This window comes from Pipistrellus kuhlii, unplaced genomic scaffold (assembly GCF_014108245.1).
Source record: "Pipistrellus kuhlii isolate mPipKuh1 unplaced genomic scaffold, mPipKuh1.p scaffold_m20_p_3, whole genome shotgun sequence".
In the NCBI taxonomy this organism is placed as follows: Eukaryota; Metazoa; Chordata; class Mammalia; order Chiroptera; family Vespertilionidae; genus Pipistrellus; species Pipistrellus kuhlii.
In genome coordinates this window covers 170,853,299-170,873,478 of record NW_023425529.1, presented here as the reverse complement: position 1 = coordinate 170,873,478, position 20,180 = coordinate 170,853,299, and the positions used below count along the sequence as shown (strand labels likewise).

Sequence of the window (20,180 nt, the reverse complement as noted above, 5' to 3'; positions counted from 1 at the left end):
AATTCCTTTTGCTATTCTCTTTCTTCTCTGGACTTCAAATATTTTATTTTAAACATTTTTCTTTAAAAAAAAAAATTTATTGTTGAAAGTATCACAGATGTCCCCTTTTCCCCCCTATGGAATCTGTCTAGCCCACCCCTGCCTCCTGTCCCAGGCCTTCTCCACACTATTGTCTGTGTCCATGGGTTATGCATATATGCATACCAGTTCCCATCCACCCATACCCACCTTTTCAAATCTAGAGATTGTTACTGTCTTGCCATTTTTCTAAGTCCTCTTTGGTCTCCACATGTGTATAGATATGTGTATAAAAGTATATATCCATTTTTGCCAGATCATTTTAAAATAAATTGAAAATATTATTATGCCAATTTAGCACATGAGAAGGCTTGTTTCGAAATTTGTTTTAAAACAAGAAATAAATGACTCTGAACATGAAATGTAAGGACTTTCTCTGTGTAGGGAGAATACTAGTACTTTCAATGGGGTCTTTTCAGGACTCAGGGAGGAAGAGGCAACATAGAGAATTAGTTAAGACAATTTGTACCAAATTGGTCTAACGATTCTCCACCCCTGTACTGAAACAACAGCGAAAACCTTTTCTGCCACCCTTTTAAGCATTTCTGTTTCTCTCTGTGAATAAATTCATTTTCCAGCATATTTGATTCATTTTACCCCTGTTCTCTTGTTCTATGCCTGGTTATAAAAAGCAATGTGCTTTATATTAAGGCTTTAAGCACCACTCTCAGTAATGCTTAAAGGGACAATGTGACATTTGTTAAGTCATTCAATCTCTCTGTTTTTTAGCTTACCTCACTGAAAAATGGGGTGGAGAAGCAGTAAAGATCTTCTAGGAACTTCAAAAAAAAAAAAAACAACAACCAAATTGTTGAGTTATTTACATATAATAAATTGAACTCATCTTAAGTGTATGCACAGTTCAGTGAATTTTGATTAATGTATGCATTTATGTTGTAGTCACCACTCAAATCAATATAGAATATTTTCATTTCCTCTAAAAGGTTCCCTGGGGCTCCTTTGCAGTTACTGTCCATGTTAGTCTCAACCCTAGACAACCCCTGATTTGACTCCACTCACTGTAAATTATTTTAGAATTTCAGTACAGCATATACTTCTTTGTGTTGGCTTCTTCTGCTCAGCATAATGGTTTTGAACTTTTACATGTTGTGTGTAGCAATAGCTATTTTTATTTTTAGTATTCCACTATATGGCGTTTGCATGAAATTTTGATGGATATGGTTTTTGTGGCACAAAATATTGTTTTTCTTCTACATAATATTGCATATTGTGCAACATAATGTTATAATGTTTGCTTTTAAAATGTTTTAAAGATATTTAAAAAATTTTAAAAATAATTTACCATTTTTAATGTTACTTATTGCTTTGTGTTAGTCTTTCCTTCAGTCTGAAGAATTTTCACATTTCTTACAATGCAGGGCTATTGATGGCAACTCTTCTTAACTTTTGGTTGTCTGAAAAACCCCATTGGATTTGGAAGTGTGTTTTCATTGGATATACGCAGTTGGCAATTTATTTTATCTGTTATTCTTTTCAGCAATGATTTAAAGATGCTCCATTTTCTTCTTGCATTTTATTTTTATCAAGAACTCAGTGATAATTCTTTTTTTCCTTAAATATATTTTATTGGTTTCAGAGAGGAAAGGAGAAGGAGAGTGAGATAGAAACAACAACAATGATGAGAGAGAATCACTGATTGGCTGCCTCCCACAAGGCCCCCACTGGGATCGAACCCATAACCTGGGTATGTGTCCTGATCAGGAATTAAACCCCTACCTCCTGGTTCATAGGTCAACACTCAATTACTGAGCCACATCGGCCGGGCAGTGATAATTATTATCTTCTCTCATTTAATTTTTCTCCCTCTGATTTTAAGACCCCCTCCCCCTCACCCCCCTCCCACTTTATTATTGACGGAAAGTTTTACTCACTGGATTTTGATGTGCCTTTTATGGTTTTGTGTTAATTTTGCTTAAGGTTTAACATCTTGGAAAGTTTTCATCATAAATGGTTTTCCTCCCATTTGGGAAATGTTTGGACCTTTAATTTATTTTTTTCTAACACATTCCCTCTTTCTCTCCTGTCTTTCCAGGACACAATTGCATAGATGTTACACACTTAGTAATATTATTCTATAATATAGTTCACTGAAGGTTTTTTTCTTTTTTCTTTTTGTGGTTGTTCACTGTGTGTTTTTCTCTCCTGTCAATTTGATGGTTTTTATTGTTATGTCTGTAGGTTTATTGATCATATTTTATGCAGTATCTAATCTGATATAAATCTCATTCAAATAAATTGGTCATTTCTGACATGGTATTTTTCAGCTGTAGAAGTTCCATTTAAAAGTATAATATTATTTTCTTCTTAGGTTTATGTTTCTCTCTCTCCTTGGTCATATTTCTAATAATGATTTTAAATCCATTACCATTTTCATTTCTAGGTCTACTTCTGGTAGTCAATTTTTCTTCTGGTTATGGATCACATTTTTCTGTTCTTTTTTGCATATATAGTAATTTTTGATTGGATGTTGAATATTTTTATGTTGTTGAATGTCTGGATTTTTTGGGGGGGATTTTTTCCTCTAAATAACAGGTTAGTAGGCAAGCAAGTTTATTTAAAGATTTAGTACTTTTGAAGTATTACTAAGGGTTGAAATGTAGTGTTTACTCTATGGCTAGTATAATATAATCCTACTACTAAGACCTGACTGAGATCTTTCTTGAATGTCTTGGTGTTCATGAAGCCTCGACATTCTGCCTGGTGAGAACTTTAATGGAGTTCCACTCTACACATGTACAACTTAGTTCTCAGAAACAGATTCACAGGGACCCCTATACAGTTTTCTTGGTCTCTTTTTCTACATAGTTTCCTTCTTGTCAATACTGTGTTTCACAAATTTCCAGCTGCCTTAGTGTCCCTGGACTCACATCTTCATTTTCTCAATCTCATGAAACCACTGTGCTCTGCAGAGCTTCCCTTCTCTGAGTTACAGACTGGAAAGTGCCCCTTGGGGGAAATTAGGTTGATTATAGGACCTACTTTGTTTTTAATTTCTCAGGGGTCATCATTTTATGCTGCCTATTGTCCATTGTCTGAAAACCCTTGCTTCATATTTTGTTGTCCAATTTTCTAGTTGTTTCCGTCAAGAAAGTCTGTAAGAGTTACTCCAACATGATCAGAAGCAGAAACTTTTCTAATTCTCCTAACTATAAACCCACCACTTCCAGACATAATCAGATCTTATCAAACTTCGTGTCCTGAAAATTTTTTATGTTTATATATACAGAAATAAAAACAAAATGCAAACACAACTCTCATGTGTAAAACCAAGTTACTGGAAAGAACAAACAAATTGTAACTTTTTTGCATTTCTCAGCATCTTTTTCCCTCCAGAATTTTTTTTTATTTGCTGATTTGTATATATATTTTTTCTCTAGTGAATCATTGAGATCTATGCTTATATTTCTGTACTCATATCTATATCTATTTTTATATCTGTTTTTCTATATTTTATTTTTTTCTATGTATATGTCTGTTTGACTCGGTCTTTTTACTATTTCCCTTTCTACCCATATTAATGTAAGTATTGAAAGGCACTATAGTGTAGTATTATGAGCACAGATTTGGAAGCCAAATCACATCAATGTCTACCTCATAAGTTTGTGGTGAAGAATCAATGAGTCAATATATGTAAAGCATGTAGAACAGTGTCTGATACATTGTAAGCTTTATTTTAATTGTATATGTTATTAACTATATCTGATTTTATGGGAAGGTCTGAGTCCCTGGTACTAAGCATTGTTGTCTTGGAGCTACAAACACCTGGACTTATTTTCAGAAATAGTTGGAAGTGAATTTGTTGTTTCCTGGAGTGAATAGAAATGATTGGGAGGGAAAAAAAGAAAAAGAAAATTTCTGTTCATATCAATTCATCCTCTCAGGAAAAGTAGCTTTTCTAGCTAAGCAGCCTGGCCCCTGAGAAGAATCTTGCCCGAGGGTTTTGTACAATACTTGGTGGTTATTCTGTAGGGATTCATGAAGCCCTTTTATTTATAACCTGAAGTAGTGGTATTCATGGTGAAACCCAACTATCAGAATGTCTTCTCAAGTCTCATTTCTCTTTCCCTACCAGCCTTAACATTCAGTGCTGAAGGTGCAGGGTGTACTTTACACGATTTCCCCCAAGGTCTTGCCAACAACTACAGCTTGCTTATGCAGAGCAATAGCAATTCATCTCTTTCCCTCTTTTAGTTCTCTGTTTGCGTGTCTTCCCTACCACATTCCCCACCAAAAAAGGCTTCATTAGTACAAGGAGCCACCCTCCTTAAGCTCAACAGAAGAATGATTTAAAAGTCTCTTTTCTGTTTTATTGCATTAGTATCAGTATTTAGAAATGTTGAGATCATTAGGAATAATAATTCTTTAAAGAATAGAGAGCACAATTAGGGTCACATAGATCATATGTTACACAATAGGATTCCAATTTCAGCTTATTTGAATCCTCCCACCAACTCAGTTGCATATATTTCTCACATCAAACAGGTCAGATGGTTGCAGTAGGCCTGCAATGGTCTAGTGGTTCTCAACCTTTCTAATGCCGCGACTCTTTAATTTCCTCATGTTGTGCTGACCCCCAACCATAAAATTATTTTTGTTGCTACTTCATAACTGTAATTTTATTACTGTTAATGAATCATAATGTAAATATCTGTGTTTTCTGATGGTCTTAGGCTCAATAGCAGTCATGACCCACAGGTTGAGAACTGCTAGCAAGGTTGCCTGAGACCATTGGAAAACACAGATATTTACATTATGATTCATAACAGTAGCAAAATTACATTTATGAGGTAGCAACAAAAATAATTTTATGGTTGTGGGTTACCACAACATGAGGAAGTGTATTAAAGGCTCCCGGCATTAGAAAGGTTGAGAACCACTGCTAGGGGAATGCAAAAGCAGAAGCTGAAATCTGCCTCTTCGCCCCCTTTTTTTTGGGTGCATGTGACTGCTGCTTTTTAAATACCATCTGATTTGATATGAACAACAAATACATAACTATCAACAAGTGAATCTAAAAACCAAGGGAATTAAAAAAATCTGATGAACAATATTAACTAGTGAATATAATAGAATCAGAGGTATGGAAGGGGAGTGAACTGACAATTCTCGGGGAAAAGGGGAGAGGGGGGTGTGGGAAAAGACTGAATATAAACTGTACCTATGGATGACAATGGGGGGTGGGAAAGGGCAGAGGGTAGGGTGGGAACCTGGTGGAGGGGAGCAATGGAGGGAAAAAATGTGGAACATTTGTAATAATATGAACAATAAAGATTTATTAAAAAAAATAAAAAATAAAATGAATTAAAAAAACCCCACCTGATTTGTGTAGAAGTTACATTTTCTTCCTTTCTTCAAGTTATTATAAAGACAGGAACCTATAGTTTACATTTCTCCCTGTCCTTGAGTCATCAGAATGAATACTTAAGGCAATGGAAATTCCATTTCCTCTTTATTAAGGCTGCTGGACCCCAAGTAAAGTAGCTATTTTCTTCCAGTTTCTTAATTCTGGTGCTGGCACTCCTGAGATGCTGTTCTCTTAGAAGAAAATAAAAGGGTGAAGGAAATGTTACTATGCTACCTGTAGTTTTGTAAAGTGTTGGAAGTATTTTCCACATGGCACTGAGGGCCTAAGACAGCCCATTTGTCTCTATGTGATGTGAGTTGAGCATACTTGTATATCCCAAGAGTATTGTGCTAAAATCATGCTATTTTTAAGGCACAATAGAACTCCCTCTGTGTTCTCTCTACCTGAAGGTTACAGGGTTTTTCGTTATGTAGTCACAATGGTGGGGAACAACTGGAAACTGCACTTGTTCCAAACTACAGAAAGGTGATTGCTGGGTCCTGACAGGTTCACTGTTGCTTTCAAATCTCATAAATGACATTGCTTGTTGTATGGGGGGTGTAAATGCAGACAATTAAATAATAGCTAGCATTCTTCTCTTTGAAAACCAGAGCCTGCAATTGATTGTCCTGTGTCTGACTTGGGCCCTCTTGAGGACCAGAGGGGAAATTAACATAGATTGCACATAGTGTTTTTCAGATGCTGTAAGCTAGTCTCAGTTGAAAAGGTAAAAGAGTGTGTCTATTTTTTAGTAAATGCTTTACTGTAAGCAGAAATTAAAAGATGACACTGTTGATAGATCTTCCTGGTTCTCTACCAGTAGGACAACTGCATCCTTGGGATTCATCTTGTTAATGTAGAGGTCTGTGGGTGACACCTTACTTTATCATCATACCTTAAAAATGTAATACATATGCACAGATATGCAGCATTGCTTAGCATTTGTCATTAGAGCAAAGGGGTCTGGCTGTGGCTGTATACCCTGGTGCACTGTCTAAATTAATCCATTGAGGAATATTGACCCATTTAATCACAATGCAGACTTGCTGACTTCGTAGGCACGCTCTCCCTTCATTAGATTTAATATATTTCTCATTATACAAATCTGCCGCTGTGACAATAAGTCTTGTTCATAAATCAATTTGCCCTTTTGCTTTGCAGATGCAGAGAACTTTCAACAAATAAGACATAAATGGAACCTGTTAGTCAGGGGGTAAAGCAGTCACTACCCAATAGTGATAATGATTAATTAAGATGATTTTTAATAGCATATTGTAATGGACATAGATAAAACAATTACGATTTTAACTTCCTGTTTACATTATAAACAAGAAAAAGGAAATGTAGTAATAAGGAATATTTGGAACTCCTCTGATAAATTCCCAAATTTCTTTCCTTTATTCCCTCTGTAAGCAAATCAAATGCTTGGGTATCCAGAGTTGATGGTCTCTCAGGTTACCATGGTAGCTTAAACGCTGATTTAAAAACTAATGCATAGCCCTGGCTGGGTGGCTTAGTTCATTAGAGTATCATCCTGTTCACCAAAGGGTTGCCAGTTTGATTCGTAGTAGGTTGCATGTCAGATCCTTGGTGGGAGTGTGTACGGGAGATAACCTATGTTTCTCTCTCTCTTCCTCTCTCTCTCAAATCAATAAAAATATATGTTGCGTGAGGATTTTAAAAGTCATTAAGTGATATATAAAAAAATATGCAAAGTGTATGGAAATAACTTAAAATGACTATTCAGTCAAAAAAGCTAGAATTATGATTTTTTGACTCCAGAAAAATACCTACTTTTAGTATATGTGCTGCCGAAGCGAGCACCCTACTTTTTAGGGCTTTCTCTACCATAGTGTTCAGAAAGTTTGAAAGTATTTTTAAAACCAAATTATGATTTATTGCATATTTACTAGACAGGCGCTTTAACCAGCTAAGCCACAGAGCCAGCACTGATTTATTACATATTTAGTATATATCCTGGCATATTACTGACTTTCTTATTTTCTCCAAAGGATATTCTTTGCTATTTTTTTTTTTTAAAGAATAAGCCTTTCTTCCCCATTGATAATTTCTATAGTTTTCATTTTGTTAGTATTTTATTTCATTAATGGTTATTTTTATCTTTATTAATCCCTCTTATTCTCTTTTCTTTGGACATTGTTCATTTATTACCTTTCATAGATTGAAAGTTTTTTTTTTTTTAATGTTTGTTTATCCTATATCTCAGATGCATAAAAGTGGATTAATCCGTCTTTGGTTCCTAACATACCATCAACTCACATTTGTTTGTTTGATCATGTATTTAATATAAATAACTCTTATAAAACTGCCATCCAAAATGAAAGCTAGGACCTTGAGTCTCTTCATCTAACCATATGCTTTTTTTTTTTTCCAATTTGCTTTTTTTATTTTTAAAAATCTTTATTGTTCAGTTTATTACAATTATTCCTTTCCACCCCACCCCCATAGCTCCCCTCCACTCGGTTCCCTCTCCACCCTCTGCCTTTATCCACCTCCCCCCCACCCACACACTGTCCTCATCCAGAGGTGTACGATTTTTGTCCAGTCTCTTCCCACAACCCCTACACCCAATTCCCCCTGAGAATTGTTAGTCCACTCCCTTTTTATGCTCTTGATTCTATTATATTCACCAGTCCATTCTGTTCATCAGATTTTTTATTTACTTGATTTTTAGATTCACTTGTTGCTAGATATGTATTTATTGTTCATAATTTTTATCTTTACCTTTTTATTCTTCCTCTTCTTAAAGAATACCTTTCAGCATTTCATATAATACTGGTTTGGTAGTGATGAACTCCTTTAGCTTTTTCTTATCTGTAAAGCTATTTATATGACCTTCAATTCTGAATGATAGTTTTGATAGGTGGAGTAGGTTGTAGGTTCTTGCTATTCATCATTTTGAATATTTCTTGCCACTCCCATCTGGCCTGCATAGTTTCTGTTGAGAAGTCAACTGACAGTCCTATGGGTACTCCCATGTAGGTAACTAACTGTTTTTCTCTTGCTGCTTTTAATATCATCTTTTTCTCTTTTTCTCTTGGCATTTTAATTATGATGTGTCTTGGTATGGTCCTTTTTAGATTTCTTTTGTTTGGGGTTCTCTGCACTTCCTGGACTCCTAAGTCTATTTCTTTCACCAGGTGGGGGAAGTTTTCTGTCATTATTTCTTCAAATAAGTTTTCAGTATCTTTCTCTTCTTCTTCGGGCACACCCATAATGTAGATGTGGGTACGCTTGAAGTTGTCCCAGAGGCTCCTTACACTATCTTCATATTTTTGGATTCTTTTTTTCTTTTTGATTTTCCAGTTGAGTGTTTTTTGCTTCTTTGTATTTCAAACCTTTGACTTGATTCTTGTGATCCCCTTGTCTGCAGTTGGATCTCTGTATAATATTTTTTTATTTCCGTGTATGCTTAATTTCTAGTTGGTCCTTTTTCATATTCTCGAGGGTGTCCTAAATTTATCAGTGGTTTCTAGAAAATTCTTGACAAACCTATAACCTTGGTTTTGAACTCTATATCCAGTCATTTGCTTTCCTCCATTTCTTTCATTTGTGACCTCTTACTTTGTTTCCACATTTTGGCTGCTTCCCTGAGTTGACAGAGTGGCTTTGTGTGCTAGGTGTTCTATAGGCCCCAATGGCTCAGCCTCTCCAGTTACCTGAGGTGGACACTCTTGGTGCACTCCTTTGTGGACTGTGTGCACAGTTTTGTAGTTAAGCCTTGATTGTTGTTGGTATCACTGGGAGGAATTGTCCTCCAGGCCAATTGGCTGTGAGGATCAGCTGTGTCTATGATGAGAAAACTTCTGTGCTGGAGACACTCTTATGAGACAAGACTTGCTTCAGTGGGGTTTTGATGCTCACTGAGTCTGCTCCCTGAGTGTGTCCCTTATGGATATGAGGAGTTGTAATCTGGATGGTCCCACTCTGACCCCTGTGTACACTGACTCTTGGATCTCCAAGGAGGTGCTGATTTAAGTCTCTCCCTAAGGCCACCCAGTAGGAGCTATGGAGAGATCTGCAGATTCCTCTTCTTTGTTTAGGTTTGGAGGTGCCCAGATGAGGCCAATGCTGTGTAGCAGTGCAAGCTGCTGCGGGGCCTTGGGTCACTGACTCACCTGCAGTTTGTTAGGTAAGTTTAGAATTCAAAGGACCCATTCATGTGCAAAAGCCTCTGTGCTCAGCTTGGGTGGGGCAGAGTCTTAGGGTTGAGAAACCAGCTCTGGCTTCCTGTCAGCCCTGCCCTAAGAGGCACCCCCTGGGTCTCTGTGTCCCCTGGTAATTGCTGCAAGCACCTCAGAGAAAGCCACCCTTGAGTTCTGCCCACTGCCAGACAGTCCAGTTTCTTCACGGATGAGTCTGAGTTTCCAGAGTCTCACCTGTAACTGGAGTTCAGAGAGGTAGGGAGCTTTTGTCTCCCTTCTGCTTGAGAAAGCCAGCTGTCTACTCAGTTGCCAGCCCTCTCCATGCGTGCCTCCGTACCACTGCCTTCCACAGCTCTTATGAATCATAGTGTGTTTTTCTCTTTCCTTCTACTTGTAGAATTTCAACTCAGCCAGCCTTCCTGTGGTTCTGGATGATGTCCATTTTGTCTTTTAGTTGTAGTTTTGAAATTGTTGTGTGAGGCAGCAGTTTAGGTGTTCACCTATGACACCATCTTGGTTTCTCCTCCCCATATAGTTTCTTTATCTTATCTCTCTTTCTTTTTGAACTTAAAGCAACAATTGCCCTGCATCCCATATCTTTCCTGCCTTTTTAATATAGTTTTATTGCATCTATGTGTATATCTAAAGTGGTATATGTTTTAGTCATTGTATAAAGGAAGAATATCATATAGTATGTAATCTTTTGGAACTTCCCCACATCAAACAGAAAACTGTATTCTATATGGTCTGGATGCAGTATTTTATAAACATCAATCAGATCATAGTTGGCAATAATAATATTTAAACTTTTACATTTTCAGTGACTTTTTTTCTCTTTATTGCTTACAGAGAAAGCTGTGTTAAATATCACACTTGTATTGCTGGTTTGTCTTCTTCAGCCAGTTTTTTGCCTTATTTATTTTTAGGTCATATGAATGCAGATTTAGAATGGTCATATTTTACAATTTAAAAATGGACCTATCACCATTAAGAAATATCCCCTTTTCATTTTTCGGTAATTTTTTTTGGGTCATAAAATATACATTGTCTGCTATTCATATAGCAATAGTAACTAGAAGAAAAAAAGACCAAAACATGTTAGAAAAAATAAGACAAAAGACATAAACAGACATTTTATAGATAAGCAAGGCAAGTTTCTCTTAAACATATAAAAAAAAATCTTAGCCTTACTCATAAAGAGTAAGGCAAATAAAAATTCTATTGAGATATCATTTCTCATCTGTTATACTTTAAAGTATTCAAACATTTGTACTCCACTGTATTGGTGAGATTATGGAGAAATAGTACTTGTTCATGGCAGGTGGTCATCCAAAAAGGTACAACTTCTATGAGGGATTTGGCAATATATGATAGAACTGCATATATATTTATTCTTTTATATGAGCATATGAATTTATTCTAATGATAATTCTCAACAAAATCAAGAAACTATGCAGAAAGTTATTCATTGCAGCATTATTTGTAATAGCAAAATATTGGAAACAACTCTAATGTCTTTCAACAGACACCTGTTTGAATATCTTCTGATGTGTCACCAAAATGGAATGCTATGCAGCTGTTGAGACAGAATGAGAGCATCTTTATAAACTGATATCTAGTGATTTTTACGAAATCTTATTAAGGTGAAAAAAGAAAGTAAAAAAGCAGAGTATATACTATGCAACCTTTGTGTAAGGAAGTAAGGGAAATAAGGATACATAGATGAACTTACTCTTATTTTTGCCAAAAAATACAAGAAAGAGAAATAGAAACTAATGAAATGGTTACCAATAGGAAGTAGGGAATGGAGTTCAAAGTGGGCTGAGACTTCTTTGAGAATCATTTGATTTTTAAACCATGCATTTTTTACATATACAAAAACTTAACTAAAATTTGAACCTAATAGAAAAATACAAATCTATGTCAAACTGATAGGGAAAACATTATTTCAAGTAACTTCTGTACCCATGACTTTGCATACTCTTAGTAGAATATGTTTTAAGATTATAAAAAAAGACGACAAAGAAATCTATTAAACTTCATGCAATAGTTATTGCTAACAGTAACAAGTGTAATTTTGAACTTTTTGTATGTTATAGACTTGAGGAAATAGAAAAATATATTAAGGTTTTGTAAGAGAATAAAACAGAAAATTAAAAAGTTCTGTAATTTAAATTCAAATTAGTAATACCAATGTGCACTTTCAATTAAAAAACACATTTCCAACCTCTCATTGAACAAACCTGGAAACAATGACACTTGAGTAGCAATGAGTACACCTAGCATCTAGATTGTAATTATAATTGTCATTATCGATAGAGGCAACCAGAGCTCCCTAGAGACATGGCTGACTCCAGGTCTGGGCTGAGAAAGAACAAGATGGGCCCAGGACATCTTGTGCCAGAAAATAAAGATACGTACACTCAAAGATGAATGCGATTATGCCTAGGGACCACAATTCAGCTGGAAGGGACTCTCACTGAGTAAATTTGGGGCAATTTGAACATCAAAAAGAATAATAACTATGATTGATTACAACTCATTAGATGAATAAAATGTCATGAGTTCATTATGATGGACTGTGGGGTCTGGGAGAGAGGAAGAGTGGGGAATGCTAGTTACTAAATGTAGAAGGAATGATCGAATTAGAAAATTGCCATTTTCAATCCCCAATGACATAAGTGATTTTCTGATTGAAGTAAGTATAAAGCATCAAAGCTAAAGCCATCAGATTAAATGTTGTTTGGAAGTAGGATATTCACAAATGGCTAAACTATCACCTCACAAATTAACTACTGACTGCAATTGGTAAGGGAAAATGGTGCCTTTATAATAGAGATATCTGAGTTATTATTGTAATCAATGAACAAAGTCGACGCTACTAATAGTGGGATGACCTAACTTTATGAACTTCTAGAAGTGATACAATATGATACATGCAACACCTATTAGGTATACTTGCCAAGAATGTTTGATGACTTGTTAAAAATGTTTGCCAGTAATTGAATCCTTTAAGCATCCTGGCATGATTTTTAATTACAGGCAAAATTCAATAACACTATGAGAAAGCTATTAGACAAATATAGACTACTAGCTTTCTCATAGTGTTATTGAATTTTGCCTGTAATTAAAAATCATGCCAGGATGCTTAAAGGATTCAATTACTGGCAAAATTCAATAACACTATGAGAAAGCTATTAGACAAATATAGACTACTAGAGGCCCGGTGCATGAAATTCATGTATGCGGGGAAAGGGGCATCCCTCCGCCCAGCCTGAACCCTCTCCAATCTGGGACCCCTTGAAGGATGTCCGACTGCCCTCACAATCCAGGACTGCTGACTCCCAAGTGCTCGCCTGCCTACCTTCCTGATTGCCTTTAACCACTTCTGCCAACCAGCTTGATCACCTAACCACTTCCATGCCAGCCTGATTGATGTCTAACTGCTCCCCTGCCAGCCTGTTTGCCCCCAACTTTCCTTCTCTGCAGGCCTGGTCATCTCTAACTGCCTTCATCTGCAGGGTTGATCGTCTCCAACTGCTCTTCCTTGCAGTCTTGGTGCCTCCCAACTGCCCTCTAAATTGCCTTTCCTTGCAGGCCTGGTGCCTCCTAACTGCCCTCTCCTGCTGGCCATTCTTGTGTTCACATGGGGGCAGCTATTGTGTGTTGGAGTGATGGTCAATCTGCATATTACTCTTTTATTAGATAGGGTAGAGGCCTGGTGCATGGGTGGGATCTAGCTGGTTTGTCCTGAAGGGTGTCTTGAATCAAGGTGGGGGTTCCCTTAGGGTGTGGGGCGGCCTGGATGAGAGACCTGTGGTGGTTTTCAGGCCAGCCATGCCCCCTGGTGACCAAAGCAGAGGCCCTGGTATTTGGAATTTATTTACCTTCTACAATTGAAACTTTGTAGCCTGGCGCGGAGCCAAGCGTCCTGCTAGCTCCATGGCCGGCAGCCATTTCTATTTGGACTTATTTATCTTCTATAATTGAAAGTTTGTAACCTTAAGCAGAGGCCTGGGCTGGCTAGGGTGTGCAGAAAGCTTTGCTTCCTCATTTGCTGGGGGCAACTCTAGCCTGCTCTCTCCAGCTCTGTGGCTGCTGCCATTTCTGTTTGGATTTGTTTACCTTCTATAATTGAAACTTTGTAGCCTTGAGTGGAGGGCTAGGCAGGCAAGAGCAGGTGGAAAGCTTGGCTTCTTCTGTGTCCTGGGAAACCCAAGCCTCCCTCCTGTTCTCTATGGCCTTAGCCATCCTGGTTAGGTTTATTTGCATACTCACTCTGATTGGCTGGTGGGCGTGGCTGGTGGGCATGGCTGGTGGGTGTAGCAGAGTAATGGTTAATTTGCATATTACTCTTTTATTTGGTAGGATAATTGGTGGGTATATGAGTTCATTGTATTATTTTTCCCACTTTTGTGTGTTTCATACACATAATAAATTGGGGAAATAATTTCTTGGTAAAGAAAACAGACTCACATAGCCCTTGTGTAAACAGTGACTAATATGCTTGCATTTTATCCCAGATAGTGAGCACTAAAACCTTGGTATACAAGATGTGGTGTGAGATCAGTAGCAACATTTATTGTAGCACTAGTCATCATGGCCAAGATAAGGGAACAACCCAAATGTCTGTCAGTGGATGAATAAAGATAATGTGGTGTATATATACAACTAAAATAAAAAACTATTAATATTTTTCCAATTTGGTTCCCTCTCACTCCCTTCTGCCTTTCTTTCTCTCCCCCTCAGTCCCTTTACACACACACACACACACACACACACACACACACATTCACACACACATACACACACACACACACACATTATTCAGTCTTAAAAAAGAAAAAAATCCTGCTGCTTGGAGGAACCTTAAGCTAAATGAAATTTCACACTCCAAAAGACAAATACTGTATGATCTCACTTAATATATAGAATCTAAAGGAGTCAAACTCATAGAGACAGAATAGTATGATGTCAAGGACTTTGGGGGTAAAGAAAGGGGAATGGGGTAATATTAGTTAAAAGGTGCTAAGTTATGCAAGATGTTAGTTTTTGCAATTTAATGTGTAGCATGTAAGTTAGTACTGTACTATATACTTGAAATTTACTAAGATGATAGATCTTAAGTCTCACTATAAAAAAAAAGAAAAGAAAAAAAGTATGGCAACTATGTAGAAGCAATGGATATATTAATTAGTTTGATTGTGGTGATCATTTCAAAAGCTATAGGTGTCAAACACAAAGGTGCAGGAAAAATAAATTTTTAACCATGTCTGGTAAGAGATGTTAATTAAACTTATTTTTGTGATCATTTAAAAATATATACAAATATCAAAGCATTATACTGTACATCTGAAACTAATATTATGCTATATATCAATTATGTCCCAATAAAAATATCAATAGCAATTTTACTCATAATAGCAAACATTAAAAACAATTCAAACCCAGCCGATGTGGCTCAGTGGTTGAACATCTACCCAGGAATCAGGAAGTCACAGTTCGATTCCCAGTCAGGGCACATGCCCAGATTGCTAGCTCAATCCCCAGTGGAGGGTGTACCGATTAATGATTCTCTCTCATCATTGATGTTTCTCTCTCTCCTTCCCTCTTGAAATCAATATTAAAAAATATATAAAAAAATAAAAACAATTCAAATGTCTACCAATAGGATGACTAAATTTTGGTATATTCATCCAATAAAATAATACTGAGCAGTAAAAAAAGGAGCAAATTATGGATACACACAATAGATGGGAATGATCTGATGTGATGGAAATGTTCTATATTTTGATTTTAGTAGTTATACTAGTTGTTAACTAGTTATACTCATTTGTCAAAACTCCTTAACTGTACAATTGAAGTTCATCCATTTTGTTAAGTGGAAATTATATGTCAATAATAAAAACTTTAAAAATTAAAAAAAAACCCCAACATCAAATTGTACATGTTAAACATATGCAATGTTTATATGTCAATAATACATCAATAAAAGTACTTAAAAATAAAACTTAAACGATAAAAAAAGAAATGCAGAATTTTAGGCTCTACCCCATATCTTTTGTATTAGAATTTGCACTTTACCAAAATATCTTATTAATCCACCTGCCCACTAAATTTTCAGAAATATTGATACATAAGACAAAATGACAATTGACTTTTCAGTGAAACACAAATAATTGTACAACTTCTTAATACTTCAATTATGACTACCTGAATTTATAGTCTTTTAAAACTTAAACAGATGAACAAAGTATATCCCTGACCTTTTGTTTTCTTTCCCTGAAGAATGTAGGATAATTGCTTCATAATTATATTTGTCTCAGTGCAGGCAGATAATAAGCCAATAAATAATAAACCTGCAAGCAAAGATTCTGATTGGCTTCTGTGCCATTTACTTCTGTGTTTCCTCTCATTAGACACAATGACTGGAAAATAAAGGGGGCTTCCTCAAACAGAGAAAATCAATGTCTGCAGGAGTCTGTTCTGGATTTCTTCTGTATTAGCTTAGTATTTGTAGACTAGGGTCCCAGGGCACAAAATTCAGGGGGGGGGGTGTCCCTCAGCCCAGCCTGTGCCCTCTCAGGATCTGGGAGCCCCATGATCCATCACTCCAAAAAGGTAGGCCCTGCCCACCCAGCCAGGGCTCCACAATGGATTGCCCCCACAGAGGGAGGCCCTGCCCACCCACTGCATCCCACAGGTTGGTGGCCTGAACCTCCCTCTTTGGGGCGATCGTGGAGCACCCCGATTGATAGATCAGACAGTCATTCTGCTGTTTGGCTGTTTGGTCGATTTGCATATTATGCTTTTATTATTATAGATTGCTTCTGATTGGCTTCTTTGTTCTGCCTGGAGTTGAGCGCTCAGTAGCAGAACTGAATTGTCATCCACTGAAACTCCTACTTCCAAAAATAGAGTGGTTAGGTGATGACTGTGGAAACCCAAGGAACTGAAAAGATTTTCTCAAACTCTGGTTTATGGAGATTTGAAATCCTGTTGTTACTTTGAGTTTTAGGGGAAATGTTTTATCATCTCCCTCTTTATGATTCCTTTGCTCTAGGATATCTACTTGGGGCTTTCCAAATCCATTAAACTTCTTGGAGAGAAAAAGATCTATGTTAATTGAAAATAACTAATGTTGCTGTAGTGCTTTTTTCCCATTACTTCTGATCTACACATGAATCTAAACATCATTTGGGTACTTCTTCCTGTTTTCCTGTTAAGCCCAGGCAAGACGTGGGTTGAGTCATTGATCTTTAGAATGATGGTTCAGTGGCTGATGTTTTCTGTGTCTTCTGCATCCAGATAAACCGCCCAGGTTGCCAGAGAGGCTTGCACAGTGCTTGCCAAGCATAGGTAACAGGGCTGACAAATCGCTCCCTGTGTCTGACATTTTTGAATGCAATAATGAAGTGATAGCTTGTGTGAGCACCGCTAATGCTCTGGGGTTTGGTGATGAATAAACTCTAGATGCCTCGCTTCATATCACTTTTTTTTTTTTTTTTTACAGCTTTATTTCTTAATTTGGCTGGGTTTTCTGAGGGATCTTTACAGAGCAGTGAAATTTTCCCTCATTTTCATTGTAAAAGGAAATTGGCCAGGTGGGATGTGATGCCCCTTCTCAATGACCAGTCTTAGAGTCAGTTTTCTCCTCAGCATCTCTTCCTTATAACTTATGTTAAAAAGTATCAGATATCTTTTCCTTGGGAAAAAAGGCAGGGTGTTCTATACTTCTTTTCCCACATTTTTTTTCTTTTTCTTCCCTCTTCTACAATCAATATTGATTCTGTGACCTTGAAATCTTTGTCATCCCATGTTAATTCAAACAATTGAATGATGCACATGATAATCATAGCATAGCAAACAAGGTGGACTGCTACTTGTGAATTGTAGATTCAAGAACTGGATTTCTTAGTATCCTATGATTTTTGAACATTTGTTTAAATTCCCTGAGCCCTGATTTTCTCTTTTTCAAATTGGATTGATTTAGTTCCCTGACCTACTTCCCAAAGGGCCAATGGACTTGAAGGGAGCACTTTTTTATACTTTTATTGTGAAACAATTGTAGATTTACATACAGTTATCAGAAATAATATACAGAGGTCCTGTAGATCTTCACTTCCCCCAATTGTAATTCTTGCACAACTATAGTACAATATCACATCTAGGAAATTGGTACAATCCACTGATCTTATCAGACTTCACCAGTTTTAAATGCATTCATTTGTATATGTGTGTATTTAGTTGTGTTTTAATTTCTTAGGACTATTGTAACAAAGTGCCACAAACTTGATGGCTTAAAGCAATAGAAATGAATTCTCTCATAGTTCTGGAGGCTAGCGGTCCAACATCGAAGTGTCGCTGGGGCCGTGCTCCCTCCCACCCCCTGTACATCTAGGGAGGATCTTTCCTTGCCTCTTGAAGCTTCTGGTAACCCATGCACTTTCTTGGTTTGTGGCATAGAACTCCAGTTTTGCCTCTGTCATCACATGCCCCTCTTCTCCTTGTGTGTCTTCACATCCCCGTCCTTCTGTGTGTACAAATTTCCTTCTTATAAGGACCTCAGTGATAATGAATTAGGGGATCACTCTGCTCTAGTGTATCCTCTTCTTACATAATGGCATCTTCAGGGACCCTATTTCTAAATAAGACCACATTCTGAGATATTAGGGCTTATGGCTGCAACATATGTTATTTTGGGGACATAATTCAAAACATAAAAAGTTCTGTGTCATTTTATCACATATGTAGATTTGTGTGGCCACCACTACAATCCAGATAAAAATAGTTTCATCACCACAAAGATCCCTTCATGGCTGCTGGGAGCCAATTCCAGTATGTCATAATTATAAGAATTGCATCAGAAGGTTGATGAAACTTAGACTCAACAAGGGCTGAGTCACATAATGTGATTACCTGTTGAAATGGCTAAATGGCACTTTCCCTCAACCTGATTGCTTATTGCCAGACAGCTCAGGGAATTTTAATCTGCATGTTATTGCCCCCTGTTGGCCAAAACCTGAACAGCTGTAGGCTATTTCTCAATCTGACAATCCTTCTGTAAACCCTACCCTTTGAAACCCTACTTTTTGAAGTATATGTCTCCACCTTGCCTTACACATCCTTGGAAAACCTCTCACCTGCTCTCTAAAGAATATTATATAAATTGAATCACACAGACCACTTTGATACCTAAAGCCCTCAACTGACACACATATACACCGAAGTATAGTTTGGTGCCTTTACATTTTCTAGACCGTCACATGTCAGGAGTTGTATAGCTTGGTTTTCTCCAGTTATTTTTGTGAGGGTCTTTTTTGTCAGTCAACACTTTCTTCATCCTCATTATCTTTACTCAGGGAGGACTGGAATCCAGGAGAAATGGTTGTTCTCTGGTGATTAGACTAAGACTTTGCTTCCACCATACTCCTCCAATGTAACCTGTGCTTAACTGCAGCAGGAACTCAATCTGGATTTTCAACAGGCGGAAGAGTGGTAAATCTTAAGAAATGAAAGAGCATTCCATTTCCAAGGGCTTTTGATAGAAAAATGCATTCTGTACCAGCTATAGACTTACGGGAAGGTAAAGGCCATCTGTCCCCTTTTCACCTTTATGGGGATGTGTGTACACTGAGACTGGGAAGACACACTCTGCTGCAGTGCACTCTGTTGTTCTTCAGGATGTACCTGGGAGCTTAGCACATTCTGAAAAGGTCGATTGTCATTTACTTATTATTATTATTATTATTATTATTATTATTATTTTTTGCTAATGTTGTCCTTTACCTGACTTGCCTGTTTTGATGGACTAAGAGCATATTCCTCCTGGATTCAGACCACTTATATAGATCTGTCTCATTTCTAGGAATTAAAGTAAAATTGGAAGCCATACAATGTACTTTCCAGAATCTTCAAGCATGAGGCATCAAATTATATTTCTAAAGAGAAAGCACTAAAGCAAATTGTGATGCTTCTGAATGAAGTCAGAGGTTGATCGCTCACTGTGGTTCAGGATGGCCGAACCCTCTTTTTATTGGAGAGTAAGTGGGGCCCATCGCAGAGCTTCTTCATTGTCCGGCACCACAGCTATTTTTGTCCCTCATAAACGTTGTAGCAATTTAGCAATCTATCGACTTGACTTTTTTCCATAAACATGCTGCCTGTTAGATGCATAATTCAAACACACATACAAACCATGAGATGTTTGCTTAGCAAGAGCTATAATTTAAACGTAACCTCTGTAGAAAGCCATTCAGCAGCGCCTGTGTGTGAAGTGTAATTTAGTCTGTAGAAGCAATCTTCCCTCCGCTGCTCTAATATGGGAGCTTGTTTGCTAAATAATCATTGTAGCATTTTGCTCAAAGCGGTGGTTTTTTGTATTTCCCCCCCACCACTCATAAATGTTGCCAAGGTAAATGAGAGTTTTTTGGAAACAGTTACTGTCATGTAGTTTTCATTTGAAAATGTCACAATAAAGCAATGTTCTTTGATGCCAAGAAGCATGGAGCATTAGAACATGATAAACATAGTACCTAAATACAGTAAAATAACATCACCTAATGGCTTGA

The 20,180-nt window shown here is 37.1% G+C and overlaps 1 long non-coding RNA gene across 2 annotated transcripts in view; it reads right to left on the bottom strand.

The window, feature by feature from the left end:
* LOC118729461 overlaps nucleotides 1-19,280 on the bottom strand; it is a 39,304-nt gene extending 20,024 nt beyond the window's left edge. Inside the window, exons 1-2 of one of the 2 annotated variants that reach the window (XR_004991240.1) lie at nucleotides 18,870-18,882; nucleotides 16,328-16,331 (exon numbers count right to left, since the gene is read on the bottom strand). This is a non-coding gene — a long non-coding RNA (uncharacterized LOC118729461). Of the gene's footprint in view, nucleotides 1-16,327; nucleotides 16,332-18,869; nucleotides 18,883-19,249 lie in introns of those variants that run through there. The other variant, XR_004991241.1, reaches the window with a different exon arrangement.
* Nucleotides 19,281-20,180: the final 900 nt, after the last annotated feature.